The 25,540-nt window shown below is 40.4% G+C and overlaps 1 pseudogene; it reads left to right on the top strand.

The window, feature by feature from the left end:
- Positions 1 to 25,540, top strand: part of LOC141585610 (uncharacterized) — a 59,418-nt pseudogene that overhangs the window by 19,000 nt on the left and 14,878 nt on the right.

The following is a 25,540-nucleotide window of genomic DNA, read 5'->3' as shown; positions in this document are numbered from 1 at the left end:
TTCAAACTAACTGCTAGAGTCCTCTGATTAAAGTGGAGGTGTGGAGTGAGGGAATGGCGAAGGCAGGATGGACTCCACTGGCTGCTCTAACTCCTCTAAATGTGTTTTCATAGCTCTGATGGCTTCCCTAGTTCCCTAGAACTGGACATCCACTCTGAGAGAAACTGAGCTTTGCTCCTATTTGGAGCAAAGTTCCCTTCACCTGGGGCGAGTTTTGGGCTGTTGTTTACTCAGTCAAAGTAACTCATTTGCCTTCAGTCTTTTGGGAATTAGACAGATTTCTGGTCCACTGATAATTGTTTTCTAATGCTGATGAACAATTATTGTCCAGTACACATACACACACATGCACACGCACACGCACTTTCCCATTTTTCTGTATTTCTGGGCACTTGGGACAGGAGAATAAGAGGTCTATGTTCTCAGTCTGCCATCTTGATCTAATTTGATTCGATATTCTTCAAGTGATTCAGGTTGCCTTTTATTATTCTATGATGCCTCAAACCACAAGCTATCCTGGGCTTGCTCATGTCGGATGAAATATTCAGTCTTGCAGCTTAAAGACATTAGAGACAAAGCTACTGGAACATAATGACTTATAGTAATGAGGTTTCATTTGAGGGTAATATGAATAACTGGGGCTCTTGTCTTTGCTCTCAGAATTTCAGAATACTTTCACATTGGGAAAACATGAGGCAGTGGCTGGTTCCTTGGCTTTTGTTCGAAGACACTTTGGCACACTGTCTGCTTGATGGATGTATTTTCTCATTGCTGGTGATAATTCTGTAGGGGGTGATTCACCAACAAATGGAGGCCAAATTAGTGCCTTTTTGTCCCTCTACCTACTCATGCTCATTCATTTTGCTATTTACTCCTAATATCCATTTCCTCTACTCAATAAATCACACTTTGATGAGAAAAAAAGTATAAAATATTAGTCATGTGAGGATTTGGATCATGTTTAATTTAACACCAGTGAAAAAGTTTTCTCCTTAATCCAGTAATTCTCTGGAGCCACCGTCTGTGCTTGCCAGTGGTTTTGTGTATATGCACTGACTGAAGTCCAGACAGCTTGCTCCCAAACCAGCTCAGAGCGCAGAGGATTTGTGCTACATTTCTATGCTGGCCTGAGACTCTGAGCCTGGGGTGAAACTGTAAATCAGGAACAACTAAAAGTAACACTTTGCTTAATTCAATCATCTTCCTCTTTCAATGGATTTTTCTACTCTTCTATTTTTCTATTCTTTCATTATTGACCAGACTGTTGTGGGTTCAATGCTACACTCATACCTAAGATTATGGGGCACAGGGAGATATGAGAATGCCCAACTGCCCTATCACTTCCCCAGAGAAGAGCTGGAGAGCCTCCTCTCTGGGTTTAAGGTAGATTCTTGCATATCAAGGACCAAGGGGCAGACTATGAACTGCCACTTGCTCATTTCTGTCAGGTCTTGTTTACACACGCAGTTAGCTGGAGAACGAGGATTGCACTGTACACTGCTGTGTGTGTTTACTCTTAAACTTCAGTTGCACAGTGAGGTGTGAGGCTGTGCACTGAGGATGTATTCATATGTGTGCTAACCAGGCTCACCTGCAGGTCTAAGCACCTGGAGCCTGTGGCAGCAGGCTCTGAGTTAGAGTCACAGGTTGGATTCTCCAGAAGCGGCTGTTAATATGGAGTTTGAGGCACAAGATTTTGTTAGAAATTGGCAGCCATGAATGGAAAGGTGAGATCTGAGCAGAGGAAGCGGTGAAACGGTGCTGTAGGCCTGAGAAATCTTGGGCACAGTTGTCTTCCTTGGTCCCAAATGGTGGCATCTTCATGCCCCTGCCTTGCTCAATAGCTGGGTGTGGTTTATGACCCAGGGCCAGGCAGCTCTGGTAGCTGAGGTGGAACCAAAGAAAGCTCACAGCTGGGAACTGTCTGCTGATGGGGCTCCCTCAAATGAAGGCCAGTCCTTCCTGAAGGGTGATCTGGTGAGTGTGTTCCTGCCTCAGGTAGAGCAACTGATGAGAACATTTATCCTGGGAAGAGAGAAGGTAGGTTTTTTTTGGGGGGTAAGGAGTCCTAAGGGTAGGACAATTGTGAGCTCATGATATCTAAATTACTTCTCAGCTCAGCCTTTTTACCAGATTAGATTCTCAGGAAGAAAGAGGTTATAGTAGGGAGCAAGTCACACGCAGGAACTGTATTGGTCTAAGCCACATAAAAAATGAAAGTAAAAGGCACTTCTGATTTTGTCTTAAGAGCAGAATTCAGTACCGGAGGAAGAGGCTTAATATGTAAACTATAGCCAGAGCAGAAATGCAAATAGAACTCTGACCCGCAGTGTGCCACAACCAGCCCAGGATACCAACCATTATCCGCAGCCTAGCAAGCCATTCTGCTATGTCAGACTTGTAGGAAGTCAGATTCCTGTCTTCAGAAACAACTCAGAAAGCCAAACAACTTTTGTTACAATCAACCCTAACTGTCCAGGGCTTAGTAACTGACAGTGTCCCCAATTTTGTCTTCACTTCCAACTTAGGAACGACTAGAGAAAGCCAAAAATGCCCCCCTATACAATGCCATAGGATGTCCCACTTCTAGTTAATCCCAGCTGTGGCTTTCCATGGCAACAGCCTTCAGTCAGGACATGTCTGCGCCTTTCCTTCTTTTTCCGTCAAGCTTTTCCACTTCTCTGCCCACCTGTGACTCTGCCAAAGCCCAGGTGACGGTTGCTAACCCCTTGCTATAGCAAGCTCAGATAAGTAGCCTTTGCCTCTTCTCATTCGGGTGGTCTTCGTTTATTTCCACTGGAAGGAAGAGGACTTTTCCTGACAAATCCAATGTGCTAATTAAAGGTACAGTACAGAGAAGGAATCAGAGTCAGGACTTGGGGAAGGCCTGAGAAGCAGCCAGAGTGTCATCTGCCTGTATGGTCAGGGCAGAAGGAGGGGATCCTGGGTTCCTTGTGGGAAGTACCAAGTAGCCCCTTGGGCCCTAGCAGAAGGCTTAGGGCTGCCAGTCTAGCACGTATGCTTCAGGAACTGAGCCCAAGAACCCACTCGGATTTTGCATCTAGTGTACCCACAAAAGCCTTCTGTCTGGGAAAAGTTGAGTGTATTAGTTAGTTTTCACACTGCTATAAGGAACTACCCAAGATTGAGTAATTTTAAAGAAAAGTGGTTTAATTGACTCACAGTTCAGCATGGCTGGGGAGGCCTCAGGAAACTTACAATCATAGTGGAAGGTGAGAGGGAAACAAGGCACCTTCTTCACAAGGCAGAAGGAAGAAAAAGTGCCCAGTGAATGTAACTGGGGTGGAGCTGCCTACTCAGCTCCCTCCCCATTCAGAATCCGAGGTCCTTGGCCTCTCTTATCCCAAGAATGGGGAAAGGGGCTTCCAAGGCACCGTGAGCTTACTATTTGAATAAATATCGTGGACCCAAAAAGTTTAGCAGAGAGTGATTTATTAAGCAGAGAGAGAGAGAGAGAGACAGAGAGACAGAGAGACAGAGAGACAGAGAGAGACAGAGCTCCCATGCTGCCATGCAAGGGGATCCAAGGAAGGAATCCAAATAGGTAAGGAGCAGTGGGGGTTTTAACCCTGGAGTTGTTCCCTCCCCATTCATGTTCTCATCCAATGAGAGGAGTTCTTTCAAACTTCCTCTGGAGTGATTGATCTTTGACTTTGATACCAGATTGGCTACTTGGTCCCCAACAGAGACCCTTCCTCCCAGAGCTTTCAGGAGACCTTTTGGAACAAAGAAACCCACCTAGATTTCTCTACTTAGCCCAGGTGGAGGAAAGTCAGGCAAATAACTTTACATTTGAAACTCCTCTGGTTCCCAGATGGAGGTGAACCCACGCCGCTCAGGGACCTGGGAAGAGAAGTTTTTTTTCTTAACACAGTCCCTCATGAAGGGAGAAGGGCGGCTTATGAAACCATCAGATCTCATGAGAACTCACTCACTATCACAAGAAGAGCATGGGGAAAACCACCCCCATGATTCAGCTACCTCCACCTGGTCTCTCCCTTGACCTGTAGGGATAATGAGATTTTTGGGGATTATGGAGATTACAATTCAGATGAGATTTTGGGTGGAGACATAGCCAAACCATATCAGTGGGACATACATAGCAACAAACATCTGGTTAAGTATTTGTTAAAAATTTACACTTGCCAGACTCAGTGCTTGGCACAGGGGACAACACAACAGTAATCTCACAAGCTTTATTTTTCCTACATACAGTACCTCGCACCAGTGAGCACTGAATACTATTTTTATCTTGTGAAAAATCAGCTAAAAATGGGCTGGCTAGTGTGGCTTTGAGAATTTCATGTCTGAAAATCCTAAACAATATGAGTAGATTCCTGAAGGAAGGAATGGATTCAGAAACTCTAGTCTTAGCTCTGTCCTGTGCATGCGTGTGTGTGTGTGTGTGTGTGTGTGTGTGTGTGTGTTTGTGTGTATGTGTGTACACACATTTTGATGTTATCTTAGGACAATTGCTTAACATTTGTAGGCTTCAATGTCTTCATAAACAACGTGACTAATAATGAGTCTCCTTCCTCTCATAGATTTGAATGAAATGTTAAAAGAAAAGTAGGTGAAAAATGTGGATGCAATGTAGGTGCAAAAGATATTGTTATTTTCCTCCCTTCCTCCCATCACCAACTGGAGAGCTTGGACAAGGGCAATACCTGTGAACATTTCCAGGGTGGCCAAGTCTCCTTAGATTCCAGTGTGTGACATTTGCAATTCTGGGATCCTATTTCCAGTCCAGTTCAGATCTGTCTACCTCCATGATGGTCTCTCTCCTTCTTGGCTCCTTTCTTTGCCGCGTTCCTATGGCTCTTCACCTCAATGCCCACAGGCAGGAAGGAGTGTGATGTGATTGAGATCGTATCACTGGACTGGTCTGGCTGGCTGGATGGGATCTGCTCCCTCTCCCATTCCCATGCGTCTTCCTCTGCAGCTTTGTGAGGAGTTTGTGGAAGCAGACCTCGTTTCCTGAAGAGGAGGGCCATACCTGGTCGAAGATGGAGAGGTACGTGCAGTCCTCCACTGGAATCCCAGGGCAGTCACTCACATGAATTACTTCAAGAGCCTCTGGCTCATCTCTCTGAAGCCACTCTGAATCTTATTTTCTCCAGAGTTGCCAGAGTAGTACTTCGAAAATGTTGTATTGTTCATATCACACCCCTGCTTCAATGACTTCTTGCTGTTGTTGTGAGATAAAGCCGTCAGGGCATCCCTAAATTCAATCTGATGTTACCTTAATATCTAAAAATTGTGGTCCTAAAAGATACAAAGAATACGATAAAAATTGAGGATGAAAGGAAACGGTAACTAGCTTTGTTAACTTCAATCAAATGGAGAAGCCACCTGGGTGTGAGGTAGAGACTAAGCTGGCATGCAAATTAGGCAATGCTGTGACTTTGATCTTAGCTACAAAAAGGACTACAAATGCAACTGGGCTTGGCAGTAAGAGTGGGAAGAAGAATTGCCCTTGGATGTGTATAGTTGCGGCTATCATAACACCCGGAGACTAAGTCTGCTGATTAAGCAGTTTCAGCATGCCAAGAAACTTTAAATATTCCCTTGGAAAAGCATGCTCAAAGTTGTCGTTTGAGGTATTATAATTTTTCCCTTTGTGGATAAACCCCTATAACTCCAGGGAGGTTTTAGAATTAAGTGTAGATATAAAGAAAATAAAAACATAATAGTTTTGACATATTTTGTGGACATTTGTTATGCTAATTACCTGCAGTGTTTAAGACTACCTGATATATTATCGTGTCAATAAGTTAAACTTGTGATTTAATTTTAAAAATGCAAAAGTGAGTACAGTTAATTTAAATTTGCATTTCTTTGAAATCTTACTAAGCTTATACACATTACTGGGACATTTGAGAGACTATAAGACTCATTGTAGTTGTAATTTATTTATTATAATTACTTAAGTGTATACTTAGAAAAGTTCAAACAGTTGTAAAATTAGAAAGAAAATAAAATAATTTATACATGCAGTGTAAAGTGCTTCAAGGTAATAAATTAATTGAGGTTTTAAATGGGGTCAAATATCAGACTCCTTAAATGCTTATTAAACTGTGTGAATATTTGAAATTGAAGAATAAAGTTTCTTAAAAGCTTACAGTAGAACTAAGTTCATGACTTGCATCTTTAATAAGTACAGTGTTAATTTAAAAATGGAGTAAACTCTGAATTTTAATTTTAGTTCACCCAAAACCTTTTATTTCCTAGCTCTGAGAAAAAAATCTGAATTTCTTAGCAATGCCTCCAAGGCTCTCCATAATCTGGATGTCGTTTGGATGTCCATCTGCTCCTCATGTCTCCCTTCCTCCCTATAAATACATCCAGGCATATGGCTTCATTTATTAATTTATTTTTCAAACACAACAAATCCCTTCCTATCTTGTGACCTTTTCACTTGTTTTTCCCTCTGCATGGAGAGACTTCCTTCAGGCACAGAAAGAGCGTTTATTGTCCTCCTGCCAAGCTCAACTGAGCTATCTTTCCCAAGGTAAAGTTACAGCAAGGTCATCTTGCTTACCCTATTTGAACTGGTCACTGTATTCTGGATTCTACCACCCTATTTGTTTATTTTAGGTGAATCATCTCCATGTTTAATGATTTAAAATACTTACATTATCTATTTGCTTGTAGCATTCTCCCCCAGTAGAATGTACTCATCATGAGGGCAGGGAGTTGGTCTTGTTTGTCAAACTCATTGGCAGTTAGTAGGTACTGAATATTTATTTAACAAATAATTAAATTGTACATTTATACTTGAAGCAAAGATGGGATCACACTATTCTCTCTTTAGTAACTTCCTATTCTCAGCTAACAATTGCTGAGTAATTTTTCCAAATTAAATATATATATATACATAATAATTACTAAAGACTATAACACTGTCTTATATGGATACATTATAGATGACAGAATGATGAGCGGAAGTTTTATATTTTAATGAAGTCTAATTTATTATGAAGTAACAGATAGAGAAATGGAGAAAAAAGTGTGTCTATAAAATAATAGAAAACCAAGGAAGAAGAAATAAGTACCTTAAAGTCAGTTATAAAAGTCAGAAAAAAGATGTCAGAACATTCTTTCTCCAAAAGGATGTTAGAAGAATTTATCTTAATGTATCAGGAACAGTAATTGTAAGCAAAAATAAACAAAATAAACCAGGCTGAGATTGAAAAACAACAGGAGTATCTGAAAGTGAAAATGAGTGAGAAGAAGGAATTTTAATAAACTAAACCTTTCATGTTAGATTAAAATTCACATGGACATAAAATGGCATTATGGGAAATAAATGAGAAACTCTTAAGGAAAAGAATTGAGCTGAGAAAATAGTGACATGAAAAATTGTGGAGAGAGAGACATCCAACATAAAAATTATAGTTGTAAATTAGAATAAATGTAACAGAAGCTCCCACATAAGAGAGAGGAGCAAAGAGTTGATTCTGCTCCTTAAACATTCTCATTCTTAAACCAAAGAGAAAGACATACTTAGCGAGATGCTGGTTAAAATTTTGAAATGGGCTCATTAAAGAAAAATTATACAAGATTTCAACAAAAATATTATTCTTCTGCAGATTCTGAAGATAAAAAACAGTGGAGAAAAATCTGAGTGTAGAGGGAAATCTTTGTGTGATCCAAGAATTTGATGCATACAGCTTCCTTCATGGGAAAGGCAGCAGAACGATACTATTAAGAATGCAGTGTTTCAGAATATAAATTAAGAACCAGAGAATGTGAATGTCATATATTCCTGAGTTGTAAGTCAACATGTTAAATCAGGAACTCCTTCTATTATTTGTTGGCTGGTTGATTCAGGAGGCCATTGATGAAACAAAAAACTTCCCTTGCTTTCTCTTTAATTCTTTTTTGATGGCTTTTCTACATCAAAAAACATGTTCCCGAATGCACATATTTCAATGCACTGCTCTGATTAACTTCTTGATATATCTAATAACAACATAAAATTACTGTACTTTTCAGTTTCCAGCACTTGCTAAGTAAGCAACAACTAAGAATACTGTAGGACACAGTGCAAGAATAATTGTTAAACAAAAAGCCTTTTTTTTTCTTTCACAAAAGCAGAACTGCATAGAGTTCCACAATGGTCATTCAGTTGTCAAGGAATTTAACCATTTTTGGCATCTTACATTAAATGGATTGAGTTACTTTTTTTTTTTTTTTTTTGCTTACAGATAGATATTTTTTGCTTACAGAAGTCTTGTCTAAATAATACTCCATTCTGGATCTATTACTCAGTTAACTAACATTAAAAGAATTATCTATACCTCTTCATATATTTCATCAGCTATAATATCTGTAAAAAAGGCACTGAAAAAATAACTTCAGCTGAGTATGGTGGCTTATGCCTGTAATCCCAGCACTTTGGGAGGCCGAGGTGGGCGGATCACAAGGTCAGGAGATCGAGACCATCCTGGCCAACATGGTGAAACCCCGTCTATACTAAAAAAATAGAAAAATTAGCTGGGCATGGTGGTGTGTGCCTATAATCCCAGCTACTCGGGAGGCTGAGGCAGGAGAATTACTTGAACCTGGGAGTTGGAAGTTGCAGTAAGCTGAGATTCCACCACTGCACTCCAGCCTGGTCAGAGTGAGACTGTTTATTTTTTATTTTTTATTTTTTAAAATTCACTACACTATTATTATCTTGGCAGGACATAGATGTAAAAAAATGAAAAAAAAATTGCACATTGTTTCAGCAGTTTTCCTCTTCACTTTTGTAACACATATTTTGTGTCATCTTGATCATTTCCATCGGCATATAAGCATGGTGCTGGAGCTCTTCTCATCTTGCAGACCTTGTCTCGACCTTATTTCCTGCAGAGCTGTCATCCCATCTCTGCTTTCTTCATAAGACCCTGGGAGACTTGCCTGTGTACTTGCAGTCTCCGGTTTCTCTCTCCAGTTCTGTCTTAAATCAACCCAAATCAGATTTTGCTTCACTGAAATATTTCTTGTCAAGGTCTCCAGTGACCTCCATGATGCTAAATCCACTGGTCAGTTCTTCTTCCTCATTCTGTTGACTCCCAGCAGCATCTGACCTGTTGGCTCACCCTGTTTGCTTATATACTTCCAGGACGCCATCCTCCCTGGCTGCCTCCCACAGCACTGTCCTTTCCCAAATCCTCCTGTTTTTCTCAGCTTTTTACAGCTGCAGGGCCCCAGGGCTCAGTCCTAAGTCCTCGTCTCTTTTCTATTAATATGCACGCCTTTGTTGATTTCATCCAGTCTCAGTGTTTTAAATGATACTGGACTATGTTCCTAGTACTACAGTAGCAAATTACCACAAATTTGGTGATTTAAAACCACAGAAATTATTCTCTCTCAGTTCTGGAGGTTAGAAATCTAAATCTGAGAGGCTCGAATATAGCGATTCTCTGGGGGGGGGGGGATATTCTTCAATAATAACCAGAAAGAAAGAGAATCTCCATTTGAGGGCAACTATAAACTTGGACTCCAGGTTCTCCAGAAAAGTAAATGCAGTTTAAGAGCAAAAATTGGCTCCCATTTATCTCCACGGATCTGCAGGAGCAGAAGAGCATGGAGTGTGAGCTCAGCAGGGCAGGAGGGGCGCTGTCTGTGGAGCCCGGAATGTGAGCAGGGCAGGAGGGTGCTGTCTGTGGAGAGACTCCTAGACTGTGCCTTCACTTGCCTGCTCTCCCAGCTTCTCATTCTCTCAGAGCCTCCAGTCAATACTGATACAATCCCTTGGTGTTTTTCTGATGGCTACCGTCTCAGTCTGTTGGATGCTGCTATAACAGAATACCAGAGACTGGGTAATTTATAAAGAACAGAGATTCATTTCTCACAGTTCTGGGGCCTGGGAAGTCAAAGGCTGAGGGACTGACATCAGTGAAGGCCTTCTTAAAACGTCATCTCATGGTGGAAGGTAGAAGGGTAAGAATGTGCAAAAGAACAAAGGGGCAGAACTCACTTGTGTGACAAAACCACGCTCTCAGTAATGGCATTCATTCATTCATGAGAGTAGAGCCCTCATGACTGAATCTCTTCTTAAAGGTCTCACCTCCCAACACCATTGCATTGGGAATTAAATTTCTAACACATGGCAGTCCACGGTGGCTCACGCCTGTAATTCCAGCACTTTGGGAGACTGAGGCCAGATGATTGCTGGAAGCCAGGACTTTGAGACCAGCCTGGGAAACATAGTGGGATTCCGTCTCTAAAATAAAGGAAGAAAGAAAGGAAGAAAATAAAAAACGTTTCCTACACCTGAGCTTTGGGAGACACATGCAGACCATGGCTGATACTGTTTAAAACCTTTTTATTTGCGTAATTTTCTTGAGTCTCATAACTGCTTTACCTTGTGGTTGGTAAGACTGAAGATTTTGATGACATTTTCCTGATGGTAAACCTGATCTTTGGAGGAGTTAAGATCTGCACAGTGTCATGATAACAGAAGAGTGGGGCCTCAAGTTCTGAACCAAAGATGCTGCTCCTCCCTGTCTTAGGATGCTTCTTTATTTCATGTTCAGTCTGAATGTCTTCAGTCCTATTTCCTTAGAATTGAGTTCTTTTTTTTCGAGATGGAGTTTCACTCTTGTTACCCAGGCTGGAGTGCAATGGCATGATCTCGGCTCACCACAACCTCCGCCTCCTGGCTTCTGGCAATCCTCCTGCCTCAGCCTCCTGAGTAGCTGGGATTACAGGCACACGCTACCATGCCCAGCTAATTTTTTGTATTTTTTTGTAGAGACGGGGTTTCACCATGTTGACCAGGATGATCTCGATCTCTTGACCTCGTGATCCACCTGCCTTGGCCTCCCAAAGTGCTGGGATTACAGGCTTGAGCCACCGCGTCTGGCTAGAATTGAGTTCTTTGTGCATTTTCAAAAAGTCAGAGTTGGGAAAATTTTCTTTTTCTCCCTTCACCTGCCGATATTCTGAGTTGGCAATCCATCCATAACACATTTACCCTTTATGAGCAGAAGCTGCTTTATTTCCTGCTTAAATCAAAAAGAGATCTTATCACCGGGGCCTGCAATAAGAACATTATAAATAAACAGCTATAAAATAAAGATGCATTGAGTTGAGAATAGTGGGAAATTGATCTGACAGTATTTTATGAATTGTGTTAAGATTTTCAGCATGGATAATATAAATGATTTACAATCTCTTACACATTGGTATAGAATAAGTCATAGAAGTAAGTTATTTACTTGTATTTTCCAAAGAGTTATATTTTATCCCCCGTTAGGTTCGTAGAAACTAGGGACTTATGATTAAATCTTCTAGTGGTTACAGCATAGATTTTGGAGAGAGAGTGAACTGAACTTGAAGTTCAGCTATACAATGAGGAACAAACTATAACTATTTTACCTAATCCTTAGTTTCTCCATCTGTATCAAGTGAATAATATCAATACTTGTTAGGATGCAAAGGGAGAATTTTGGTGCAGTTGAGGGTCTTGGACCCATGGACTAAGGATGTTGATTTTTACCCTGCTTGGGTTCTTCTTGTGCTTACATGTTCCCAAGAGGTTTGTGACACCTGGAGCAATGGCAGACTGGGGTCCCATCATAATTAGTGACTGTAAATGTGATTCTTTTTTTTTTTTTTGAAACAGAGTCTCACTCTGTCACCCAGGGTGGAGTGCAGTGGCTCAATCTTGACCCACTTCGAGGTCTGCCTCCTGGGTTCAAGGGTTCAAGATATTCTCCCACCTCAGCCTTCCAAGTAGATAAGACGGTGCATACCACCACACCCACCTAATTTTTGTATTTTTAGTAGAGACAGATTTTCCCCATTTTGACCAGGTTGCTCTTGAACTCGTGACCTCAAGTGATATGCCTGCCTTGGCCCCACAAAGTGCTGGGATTACAGATGTGAGCCACCATATCCAGCCTGTAAATGTAATTCTGACAGTTCAACAAAGCTCTGGTAAAAAGCTGAATTGGTGGTATCTGCAATGCTTTAGACTGAAGAGTGTCCCCTTAAACAACCCCAGCATCTATGTTCTGGGATCTGCATACATGCATCTACACGTGCATATGAGGACTGAGACCCTGGACTTTGGTTTAGCCTGTCAGGTTCATGGTATGAAGTAGTGGAAGTCTGAGAGAGAGAAAAGGGCTCTGAGTGATCACATTGGAAATTCTTCCTTCCTTGGAGTGGTGGGCAACAGGAAAAAGGGAATGGTCAGAAGTGCCCATCACATGAAGAGGGCCAAAGTAGCCACTGCCACAAGAGTTGTGAAAAATGAATAAGAAAATGCATTAAAGCCCCTGGCATGACATGTGCCCAGTAAATGCTGCCTGTGGAACTGCTACTGAATTTATAAGGGGAGCTGTAGTTATCCCCCAGAATTCCCACCAAAGAACTTCTTTTTTAACTTCATCCCATTTTTGGGGTCATTTTCAGCACTATCTTGCCCCCTCCTCTCTCTCTGTGTATGCGTATTTGCACCTCACTGAAAATTTCCTAAATTGAATCTGTTTTTTCATATTTGAGTGAAGCTAAATAAATTCCCAACTGTACACTATAGGCGAAGACCAACCTCCTAGCTTCTAGGTCTCTGTTCACACAATATCAGTTGAGAGCTCAATGAATACATTTCAAAGAAGAATTTTATTTGGTTACTCAATTATTTTTCTAGCAGGTTATATTTTCCTAGAAGACCATGTACTTTACTGTGTGATCAAATTACTGAAATCTGTAAGCGAGACATTGTCAGCTCATAAAAAAGGGCTCAAATTAATGGAAAAATTTGCTTGTTGAGCACCGCTCTTACTCTGCAATTTTCAGTAGCTTTGATGACATTGTTGTAAGTGGTGGACAGAAGCTTGGCCCTTTCCCCCACTGTCCAGCTTGTCCATTTCAATGCCGTTTCATACGGTAGTTCTTTGTGGGGATTTTTAGGTAGTGATCAGAAAGAAAGAAAATCCTTTTTGAGGGCAACTATAATCTCTGATTTCATTTTATAAATGATTTTTAAGATAGTCATGAAGCGATAAAAGTATTCTACATTTTACTTTGTGTTTACTATGGTGTAGTCTGTGACATGATCCAAAGCAGAGATTGACTTTTCACACCACTTAGGATATAGTTCCGCAATGTTCATGGGAAAGAGAGTAACTACGTGAGTCTATGTGAGTTGATTGCATTGCTTTCCTTCTGTTCTTTCTTTGTTTTCTACTTGCACTAGGCTACAGCCCAGGTGGATGTTTAGCTTCAAGTCTAAGTGAGTTACTTTTTGTGTCAGACACATATATCAGTGCACTTATTAGAGGAAATTCTGCCCTGAAAGAGGCCTAGCAAAGTTTTCCCATATAGGGGATTAGTTGTGGGGTGATTTAAGGGGATTCTTCAAAGCAGCATAAGTCTAGAGCATTTCACTCCTTGATTGCCATGCACAGGGTCCCCCGTTCCTATTTATCCAGTTCTAAGGATGCCTCATTTGAACACATTCTATCATACATCTACCCAAAAAACACCACTCTCTCTTCAGTTTATTCTGCCTTCAGGTAGAGGTGCAGTTATGGGATTACTTTAAAGGGTTTTTTTTTTTTTTTCTTTTTTAAAGATGGGGTTTCACCATGTTGGCCAGGCTGTTATCAAACTCCTGACCTCTAATGATCCGCCCATCTCGGCCTCCCAAAGTGCTGGGATTACAGGCATGAGCCACCACACCCGGCCAAAGGCTTTTTGTTTCTCTTAAGTGTTTAGATCTCCAGGTTATCTCCATGTATATCTTTGTTCTAAATCAATTCAATTCTTAAGTGTATTAGTTTGCTATTGCTGCTATAACAAATTACAAAAAATTTAGAGGTTTAAAACAACACAGATTTATTATTTTGCAGCTTGGAAGTCTGAAGTCTGAAATGAGCCTTACAGGCTGAAGTCAGGGTGTCAGCAGAGCTGTGTTCTTTCTGGAGGTTCCAGGCAAGAGTCTATTTCCTATCCTTTTCTAGCTGCTGGAGGCTGCCTGCATTCCTTGGCTTATAGTCCCATCACTCCTATCTCTATGTCCATTGTCACATGTTCTTCTCTGACTCTGATTCTCCTACCTTCCTCTTAGAAGGAGCCTCATAATTACATTGGGCCCTCCTGCATAATCCAGGATAATCCCCCATCTGAAGATCTTTAACTTAATCGCATCGTCAAAGTCCCTTTTACCGTATAAACTATCATATTCACAGGTTCTAACAATTAGAATGTGGACATCTTTAGGGAACTGTTATTTGGTCTATCACACCATGTAACTTCTTGATGTTATCCAGCCAAATAACTACATGAGAAATGTATCCAACTCCAGAAAACCTCTTATAGGAAGCAGGGAAGGAATTAAGTAATACACTGAAAACAACTACCATATTAAGAAAATACTGTTGGTATGTACTAGCGTGGTTTTCCCTGGGTTCTTTGTCTAGCAGGTGATCCTGATCCTCATTCCTGAGTTGGCTATGTCCTTGTAGTTCTGTTTGTGTAGGGTTGTAGAGGTTTATTGTTAGCCTTTGCCACTGTGTACAGTTGTATGAGAAAATATCCTGAAAGTGGTGAAGGGTTGGTACAAGCTGAGTTCCATCCTCACTGTTCCTGGCTCCCAAAACCTTAGTATCTAGGGTCAACTAGGGTCAAAATCTTAGTAACCAGGCAACCTGCAAAGCACCATTTCCACTTCTAGCCTAAGTTCAATGTGGTGAGCTTTAGCTCACATGTTAGTTACCTTGTCTGTAGGCTGATCTTATTTTATCATACCTATTTACTTTTATCTTTGGCTGATTTTAAGATTTTCCATTTGCCTTTGGTTTTTTAGTTTCACTCTAATGTGTCTAGATACGGATTTCTTTTTTAAAAAAATTCTGTTTGGACTTTGTTAAGACTTAGATTTTGGGGTTGGTGCTTTTTATCAATTCTGATTTTCACCTGTTGTTTCTTTCAATAGGTCCATGTTGATTCTCTCTTCTCCATCTGGGAGTCCAATATAATGTTACAAGACATTCTTACTAAATATTCCATATCTCTTACTCTCTTTTCTGAATTACCTATTTTTAAGTCTTTTTGTGCTGCATTCTGCATAATTTATTTTGCTCTATCATCCAATTCATTAACTCTTTCTTCTATTATGTCCAGTCTGATGCTACATAAATCCATTTATTTTTAATTATGTGTTTTTATTTTGGCTATTGTTTTTTTCATATCTACAACTTCTACTTGGTTCTTTTTGAGTCTTTTACGTGACTTATTTCTGTTCGTAATCCCTGAAGATATTCCCAAACCTATGATTTGTTTAATAGTTTTTCAATCTATGTTTGATAATTCCAATACTTGAAGTTTGTGAGAATCTATTTCCATTACCAATTTTTTCTCTACTAATTCTTATTTATGTTTCCTTGTTATTTTTGACCATCTGATGGTCATTATCCTTGAAAAGATAATTTTAGGGATTCTCCAAGGGCTAGGAACAAGATTTTCTCCTCCAAAGAGTTTTTTGCTTTGAGACCAGGTATCTGAGGCAGCTACCAACCTTAGCTGAGGCCTCACCTCAAACTAAGTTCATACTTGGAGGTTCTCTGGCCTGTCCAGGTAAAACCAAAGAAGGACTGTTTATGTGGTCACTGTTTCTCAAGAAGATTTTTTTTTTCTCCTTGTTTTTCTTCTCCTGCTGTGCTCAGTGCCAAGGCATTATCTCTGCAGTCTGTTGGGGCATAGCAGGGGCAGGTTTAGTCTTGGTTTATTACTACTCTGAGAACATAACCCTTTTGGAGTTTCGGCTAAATTTAGGGAGGGCATCCTATAAGATTCCTTACCTTGGGAAAACTATGGACCTTGACTTTTCTTCTTCTTACTCCTCCTGAGTCCTTAGAACTGAGACCCAGTGGCTCATGCCTGTAATCCCAGCACTTTGGGAGGCCAAGGCAGATTACAAGGTCAAGAGATTGAGACCATCCTGGCCAATGTGGTGAAAACCCATCTCTACTAAAATACAAAAATTAGATGGGCATGGTGGCACGTGCCTGTAGTCCCAGCTACTCAGGAGGCTGAGGCAGGAGAATCACCCCAGGAGGTGGAGATTGAAATGAGCAGATATTGTGCCACTATACTCCAGCCTGGTGACAGAGTGAGACTCTGTCCAAAAAAAAGAATTGAGACCCAAGAGTGTGAAAAAGTTGCTTTCACACTCCAGGATTCACCACATGTTGGATTCAGACTTTCTTCCAGATTTTGCCCTGATAATTGGTGTATTTGGTGTTTTCATCGTTTAGCCAGGTTATTTTTTTCATCAGGGGAATTTGTCCAAATTCCTGCAATTACTTGAAATATGTCTTAGTCATGGTTGCTTTGTCGTTGCACTTAATGACACTACTTATTTCTGGAAGATTGGGAGTAAAGTCAGCAAATCTCATATGTATCAGTTGATAGCTTTGTTTCTTTAGCTTCCGGATAAATTCCTTGGCCAGAGCCAGTGTTGCATAGAATAACATGTGATGTACAAAGTCTCATAAGCCTTCAGGTAATGATGCCATGGCGAGAAAGTAAGAAAGGAAAATCTAAATAGCTCTCTTCTCCATGGCAGAAAAGCTTCTATTTGTTTAACCTGCCACAAAGGCTTGTCCCCTTGAGCTATCTTGTCGCCTTGGGTCTTATCCCAGGGCTGGGTAGGTCACTGTTGCTGGAATACAGGAATTTGCAGTGGTTGTAACCACATTAGTCTTTGAAAGGAGACTTATTATTATCAAGGTCATGCAGAGTTCACTGTGCCAACATAGCTGTTTCATTCTTGAGTCCATTGGACAGGAACCGACTGACTTCAGGAGGCAAATGATTAACATTTGCAAAATGGTTTATCCTGGTAAGTGATGGCAGTCTCTCTGTAGTGGACTGATGGGAGGACATTAGGCTAGCCTCTCTCACAGGTTTCTCAAAGATTTCTCAAGCCCTTTTATTTAGTCTGCTGGCCCAAGGAGGGTAAGAGACATGTGGGGCAGAGCCACCCAGCCAATCCCAGCTTGGATCAGCAGACTCCCAGCTGACAGGGAGATGTATGAGTGATACCAATTGACTGTTGTTTTAAATCACTGAGTTTTACAAAAACAGAAAACACAAAAATTCAGCTTTGTGGGCATCGTTTCTGTTTTATTCTCACAAACCTCATGTGCTTGGGTGGGACCTCATCAGGCATCATAGGGATTTCTATCTCATGTGACTGTCTCCATGTATGAATGTGTGTATATATGTATGTATTGAGTTTAGGCTGAAGTCTTCTATTATTTCTCCATTGCTTTTTACAAACTGTTTATATTTAAGGTGCACAACATGATGTTTTGATAGGCATATACATATTAAAACAGTTATAGTAGTCAAGCAAATTAACATCCACTATCTCACATAGTAACTTATTTTTTTTTGTGTGGCAAGAGCACCTATAATCTACTCTTTTAACAAAAATCTCCGATACGATGCAATGCAATATTATTAACTGTAGTTCTTATGTTGTACCTATAATATACAGACTTGTTCATCCTACATACCTACAATTTTGTATCCTTTGACCTACAGCTCCCTATTTCTTCTCCCTCCACTACCCCGATAACCATTTTATTCTCTACCTCTGTGTGTTCCACTTTTTTCCATTCTTTTTCTTTTTTTAGATTCCACATAAAAGTGAGATCATACGGTATTTTTATTTCTGCATTTGGCTTATTTCACTCAGAATAATGTTCTCCTTCATCCATGTTGTAGCAAATGGCAGGATCGCCCTCCTTTCTTAAGACTAAATAATAGTCCATTGTACATACAGTTGCATTGTTTAACAGCAGGAGTATGTTCTGAGAAATCAGTGTTAGGTGATTTTGTCACTGTAAAAACTTCATAGTGTGTACTTACACAATGCTAGCTGGCATAGCCTACTGTACACCCAGGCTATGTGGTATAGCCTGTTGCTGCTAGGCTACAAATCTGCACAGCATGTTACTCTACTGACTGTAGGCAGTCATAACACAAGGGAAAGTATTGTGCATCTAAATATAGAAAAAGATATAGTAAAAATACAATATAAAAGATAAAAAAATGGTAGACCGGTAGAGAGCACTTACCATGGGCGAAGCTTGCAGGACTGGAAGTTGCTCTGGGTGAGTAAGTGAGCGATGAGTGAACGTGAAGGTTTAGGGCATTCATATTCACTGTATAAACACTGTATAAGGAAGGCACACTAAATTTATTTAAAAAAATTGGTCCAGGTATGGTGGCTCATGCCTGTAATCCCAGCACTTTGGGAGGCTGAGGAGGGTGGATCATGAGGTCAAGAGTTTGAGACCACCCTGGCCAACATAGTGAAACCCCATCTCTACTAAAAATACAAAAATCAGCTGGGCGTGGTGGTGGGTGCCTGTAATCCCATCTAGTTGGGAGGCTGAGGCAGGAGAATTGGCTGGACTCAGGAGGTGGAGGTTGCCGTGAGCCAAGATTGTGCCATTGGACTCCAGCCTGGGTGACAGAGTGAGACTTTGTCTTGGAAAAAGAAATTATTTCTTCAATAGTAAATTAACTTTAGCTTACTTTAATTTTTTTTAAATTGTATTTTAGGTTTTGGGGTACATGTGAAGAACATGCAAGATTGTTGCATAGGTACACACATGGCAGTGTGATTTGCTGCCTTCCTCTCCATCACCTATATCTGGCATTTCTCCCCATGCTATCTCTCCCCACCTCCCCACTCCCCACTGTCCCTCCCCTATTTCCTCCCAACAGACCCCAGTGTGTGATGCTGCCCTCCCTGTGTCCATGTGTTCTCTTTGTTCACCACCCGCCTACGAGTGAGAACATGCAGTGTTTGATTTTTTGCTCTTGTGTCAGTTTGCTGAGAATGATGGTTTCCATGAACCTGAACTTTTTTACCTTATAAACTTTAAAAATTTTTAAACGTTTGATTCTTATAGTAATACAGCTTAAAACACAAACATACTGTAAAGCTATACAAAAATATTATTTTCATATCCTTATTCTATAAGCTTTTTAAATTTTTACTTTCTAAACTTTTTTTGTTAAAAGCAAAGATACAAAAATGCATATTAGTTTACTATATAGGGTCAGAATTATCACTATCAAATATCAATATGGGACAGTGATATTGACATTTCTTCTTCGTATCTTGGTCCCACCAGGAGTTTTGGGGGCAATAACACCTATGGAGCTGTCATCTCCTACGATAATATTCCTTTTGGAATAATACATGCTGAAGAACCTGCTGAGTCAGCTTTACAACTAAATTTAAAAAGTAAGTAGATGGAGTACACTCTAAAAAAAATAGCATTGTAAATACATAAACCAGTAACAGTTGCTTATTATCAAGTATTGTGTACTGTTCATATTTGTATGCGCTCAACTTTTATGCAACTGGCAGCTCAGTAAGTTTCCTGCATGAGCTTCACCACAAACACACAAGTAATGTACTGTACTACGATGTTATGACTGCTACAGCATCACTAGGTAACAGGAATTTTTCAGCTCTATTATAACGTTATGGGACCACCATTGTATATGTGGCCTTCATTGTCTGAAACGTCATTATGCAGCACGTGACTGCATATGTGTAATATATATATGTTTCTTTACCCATTCATCCATCAGTGGACACCAGGCTGTTTTCATACTTCCTACAGTGAATAATGCTGCAGTGAATGGGAGTGCAGATAACTTCACAAGATAGTATTGTTTGCTTTTAATTACTCCCTCTTGGGATCAGTCAGTTCCAGTACCAACTATTTCCGTTGCTACTAATGATCTCACTTTGGTTGCTTTCTGCTATTTTTATATTTCAAGTCATGTCTAGAGGGTGCCTGTTATCCATAGTCTCTTAACGAAAAAGGAGTGGGAGGTAGGGCTGGTTGGCATTCCTTTATTTCAGTCTTTGCTTTCTGTCTTCTGCAGGCATCTAAATATACATCTTAAATTAAGAAAGCGCTCTTCAATGCAATGAATTTGAGTTGGTTTAAAATTATATTTTGTCCTCCATGGATAAGCTCCTGTAAATTTCTTAGCAACATACCTTTCCCTAGTCTTCAACAGTCTTCCCTACACAATACCTATAACGTAGCACAGTGCGTTACTCATGTATTTGTGGTGATACTCATGTAGGAAAGTTACTGAGCTGCCAGTTGCGTAAGAGTTGAACACATACAAATATGAACAGCACATAATACTTGATAATGAACCACAATTACTGGTTTATGTATTTACAATGCTATTCTTTTTACAGTGTACTCCATCTACTTACTTTTTAAATTTAGTTGTAAAGCTGACACTCAGCAGGTCCTTCATCAGGCATTATTCCAAAAGGAACTTTTTAAAGTTAGTTGTAAAGCTGACTCAGGCAGGTCTTTTGACAGGTATTATTCCAGAAGGAGCATTGTTATCATGGGAGATGACAGCTCCATAGGTGTTATTGCCCCAAAAACTTCTGATGGGATAAAGCTATGATGGTGAAAGACAGTGATATTGATAATTCTGGCCCTACATAGGAAACTAACATATGTGTTTGTATCTTAGAATTCTTCTCCATCCTATCTCTTCACATATTCCTAAGCTATATGCAATGTTCCTGTCCTCTTGGGCAGACTGACACACTTGCTGATTTATGGGAAATGTTTGGAGCATTTCATGGTTTGGGTTCTTCCATTCTGATTTTTCAGATCATACTTTTTGCCAGTTAGAATATTAATATTAAACAAACACCTGAACATCTGTGAATACAAGACTGTGGTCATCAGCAGGGCTTGTCCTTAGCCTGTGGCTCTGGTTTGCTTCCTTGGATGTCTAAATGAGCAGAAAGTTTTCCCTGCAGCGGAATTACACGATGGCCAGCCCTGTCTCCTTATGTGCTTCCCTCTGGGCAACTTGGAACCAGCTGTCTTCTTCGTGGTGTAAACAGCCTGATGCTGTGAGAAGCTCTCTTCTACCCTTGCCTGTGTTTATTACTCCTTTTGAGTTGCCCTTTGCCACAAAGGAGCCAAAGCAGTAGCTATTATTGCTTTGCATGGCAAGGCATGGACTGTTTGCTTTCCCTGTTGCAATGGGGAGGATCACTACCTCACAGCGCTCGTCGATTTCAGATGATAATGCTCGTTTTATAGTGTCTTGGAGGAGTTGTTATTTAGAGTTCACACCTTAGCAGTCTTCTCTCTTAGGGAATTGAAAGTGATACACACAGACTGCTTCACTGATGGTTGTTTATTTTAAGGATGCAAGCGGGCTCCGGTTAGGACATGAAATTCATCAGGACATCAGGAACTGTAACCCTGTTAGGGCCCTGGTGGTCTCATCTTTCTTATGGTCCACATGATCTCTCTTTCTTGTGGCATCTCTGTTGTTTCGTGAGTCTACTCTGTTTTCCATTTGTCACCAATTAGCTAGTTGTCTCCTTAACCTCTAATGAAATGTTTCAAGGAAATCAGCCAGCTGACTCGATTAATTACCATTGTCTTGGTTCTTTTTTCACAAGGCCTCTGCTTTGGTATCTGGGTGCTGTGGGTCAGACACTCACACCTATTCCAGGCAGTTTAACCTAGAATGGGAAGAAAAACATGGTGACCATCACAAGGGACGTGCTTATATTTATTTCCCAACATGTTCCCAGGGTTCCATATTACCTAAATAAAGCCTATAGATTAAGCATATTTTGCACATTGGTGTGTGGCATGAAAAATTCCTTAAGAGCCTGTCCACAGGTGTGGTGACTCCACTCTTCTCTAGCCTGGTGGTCAGTAGGGCCACTGGTCTCTAGGATGGTTGGGCACTCTGACCACCTTTCTTGGGCACTAAAGGCCATCCCTTCTGGTAGAGCACCGCTTTTCCTGACTTGATCTGGCTATTGATTCCCACACTCTCACTCCTCTGAGCTAGTGCTCATGGCAATACCAGTGAACCTATGAGATTTTTCTTGCTTCCCTTTATTATCTGAGAGTGAGAGGGAAATCTGACATCAGGACAGGTCCCATGGGAAATCAGAGTAGGAAGTTCCTCCATTTATTTTTACTCAGTACATATTTAAAGAACACTTTGAAAGTCATTGGGGCTCACAGCAGTGAATGAAACAGCCGTAATCTAGTAGTGAATAAAAATGTCAAGTAATTAAAAGGGCAATCAGTGGTATAAAGTGCAAATATAAGTACTTGTCAGAGAGAGAGAGGGACGGAGAGAGAGCACATTTTACAGGTGGTGATTGTTCATTTACTCATTTGTACATTTATCAAAACATATTAATTGAACACCTACTATGTACTAGGCACTGATCTGCTTACTAGAATATAGCAATGAAGAAAACAAAATCTATAGCCTACAAGTTTTATTAAAACTAGAAAACCAATAACATGTGAAGGTGTTGTCAGGTGGGATAGGTCACTTAGGAAAGCAGTGTAAGGGGTAAGAAGGTGATGGAAAAGAGGGATCACTTTCAATAGAGTGGCCATGGCAGGCTTCTCTGAAGCGATAACAATTGATGTAAGCCCTGGAGAGAGCAAGGAAGGGCACTTGTGAATTTGTGATGGGAGGCATTCCAGAAAGAGGGATTAGCAAGTACGAAATCCTGAGTCATGAGTGTGCTTGGCATGTTTGAGGAATAGTAAGAGGTCCAGGGAGGAGTCAGGCACGGAGAGGAAGGGGCGAAGAGGCAAGGAGAATAACTGGAGACAGCCTGGGACCAGAGCATGTGGGGCCTCCCACGCCATGGAAAGGACCTTGGATTTTATTCTAGTGAGGTGGCTTTGAGCTGAGGAGTGACATGATCTGATGTACATCGTAAAAGAGTCAACATTGGCTACCTTGTGGAGAAGAGATTATATTTTTGAATGAATTACTGCTGATTTTGGAAGAAATTATATGTAAGCCTATATATTTATAGGCTTGCAAATACTATTCATGATCTAGGAACTGCAAAATAGGCTTAGTTCCATTTTTCTCTTAAGCAGAAATGTTCTAGATTGCTATGCCAAGGTGGAGGCAGATTTATTGGCACGAAGTAACTAAACCATGACAATTCCATTAGGAAGGCCAAATAGTATCTTTATAATGGCTGGGACTTCACAGACACAAAAGTGCAAAATGGTATTACCCTCTTGTGAGGGTTAATGCTGAGTGTCAAGTTGATTGGATTGAAGGATGCAAAGTATATTGATCCTGGGTGTGTCTGTGAGGGTGTTGTCAAAGGAGATTAACATTTGAGTCAGTGGGCTGGGAAAGGCAGACCCACTCTTAATTTGGGTGGGTACTATCCAGTGAGCTACCAGCACTAGAATATAAAGCAGGCAGAAAAACGAGAAGAGTAGACTGGCTTAACTTTCCAGCCTATGTCTTTCTCCTGTGCTGGATGCTTCCTGCCCTCCAACATCAGACTCCAAGTTCTTCGTCTTTGCGACTTGAACTGGCTGCCTTGCTCCTCAGCTTACAGCCTGCCTATTGAGACCTTGTGATCATGTGAGTTAATATCCCTTATTAAACATATATATATACACACACACACACACATATATATGAGTTTATATATATAAAATGTGAGTTTATATATATATATAATATATATGAGTTTATATATATGTATATGTATATCCTATTAGTTCTATCCCTCTAGAGAACCCTGACTTATACACCCTTTTAGTAATATCTCAAACTCTATTCATATATCATCTGTGAATGCTTTATTGGTTCTCTTTTTTTTAAAATATATATTTTATTGCACTTTAGCTTCTGGGGTACATGTGTTGAGCATGCAGGATTGTTGCATAGGTACCTACATGGCAATGTGGTTTGTGGCCTCCGTCCTCCCCGCCACCTATATCTGGCATTTCTCCTCATGTTATCCATCCCCAACCTCCCCACTCCGCACTGTCCCTCTTGTATTCCCCTACAACAGACTCCACTGTGTGATGTTCCCCTCCCTGTGTCCATATGTTCTCATTGTTCAACACCCACCTATAAGTGAGAACATGCGGTGTTTGATTTTCTGTTCTGGTGTCAGTTTGCTGAGAATTATGGTTTCCAGATTCATCCATGTTTCTACAAAGGACACAAACTAATCATTTTTTATGGCTGCATAGTACTCCATGGTGTATATGTGCCACATTTTCCTTATCCAGTCTATTATTGATGGGCATTTGGGTTGGTTCCAGGTCTTTGCTATTGTAAACAATGCTGCAATGAACATATATGTGCATGTGTCTTTATAAAAGAACAATTTATAATCCTTTGGATATATACTCAGTAATGGGATTGCTGGATCAAATGGAATTTCTATTTCTAGGTCCTTGAGAAATGGCTACCCTGTCTTTCACTATGGTTGAACTAATTTACACTCCCACTAACAGTGTAAAAGTGTTCCTATTTCTCCACATCCTCTCCACAACTGTTGTCTCCAGATATTTTAGTGATCGCCATTCTAAGTGGCATATGGTGGTATCTCAATGTGGTTTTCATTTGCATTTCTGTAATAACCAGTGATGATGAGCATTTTTTTCATATGTTTGTTGGCCTCATATATGTCTTCTTTTGAAAAGCGTCTGTTCATGTCCTTTGTCCACTTTTGAATGGGTTTTTTTTTTCTTGTAAATTTGTTTTAGTTCTTTGTAGATTCTGGATATTAGCCCTTTGTCAGATGGGTGGATTACAAAATTTTTTTTCCCATTCTGTTGGTTGCCAGTTCACTTTAATGATTGTTTCTTTTGCTGTATGGAAGCTCTGGAGTTTAACTAGATCCCATTTATCTATTAGGGCTTTTGTTGCCAATGCTTTTGGTTTTTTAATCATGAAGTCCTTGCCTATGCCTATGTCCTGAATGGTTTTGCCTAGGTTTTCTTCTAGGGTTTTTATGGTGTTAGGTCTTATGTTTAAGTCTTTAATCCATCTGGAGTTAATTTTAGTGTAAGGTGTCAGGAAGGGGTCCAGTTTCCACTTTCTGCATATGGCTCGCCAGTTTTCCCAAGAGTATTTATTAAACAGGGAATCATTTCCCCATTGCTTGTTTTTGTCATGTTTGTCAAAGATCAGATGGTTGTAGATGTGTGGTGTTGCCTCCGAGCCCTCCGTTCTGTTCCATTGGTTTATATCTCTGTTTTGGTACAAGTACCATGCTGTTTTGATTACTGTAGCCTTGTAGTATAGTTTGAAGTCAGGTAGCCTGATGCCTCCAGCTTTGTTCTTTTTGCTTAGTATTGTCTTGGCTGTGCGGGCTTTCTTATGATTCCACATGAAGTTTAAGGTGGTTTCTTACAGTTCTATGAAGAGGGTGATAGATAGCCTGATGGGGATAGCACTGAATCTATAAATCACTTTGGGCAGTATGGCCATTTTTATGATAGTGATTCTTCCTAACCGTGAGCATGGAATGTTTCTCCATCTGTTTGTGTACTCTCCTATTTGAGCAGTGGTTTCTAGTTCTCCTTGAAGAGGTCCTTTACATGCTTTGTTAGTTGTATTCCTAGGTATTTTATTCTCTTTGTAGCAATTGTGAGTGGGAGTTTGCTCATGATTTGGCTTT

The sequence above is a fragment of the Saimiri boliviensis genome, chromosome 1 (assembly GCF_048565385.1).
Source record: "Saimiri boliviensis isolate mSaiBol1 chromosome 1, mSaiBol1.pri, whole genome shotgun sequence".
NCBI classification, from domain to species: Eukaryota; Metazoa; Chordata; class Mammalia; order Primates; family Cebidae; genus Saimiri; species Saimiri boliviensis.
Note: the sequence above shows the minus strand (reverse complement) of the source record. Positions and strands in the feature narration are given on the sequence as shown.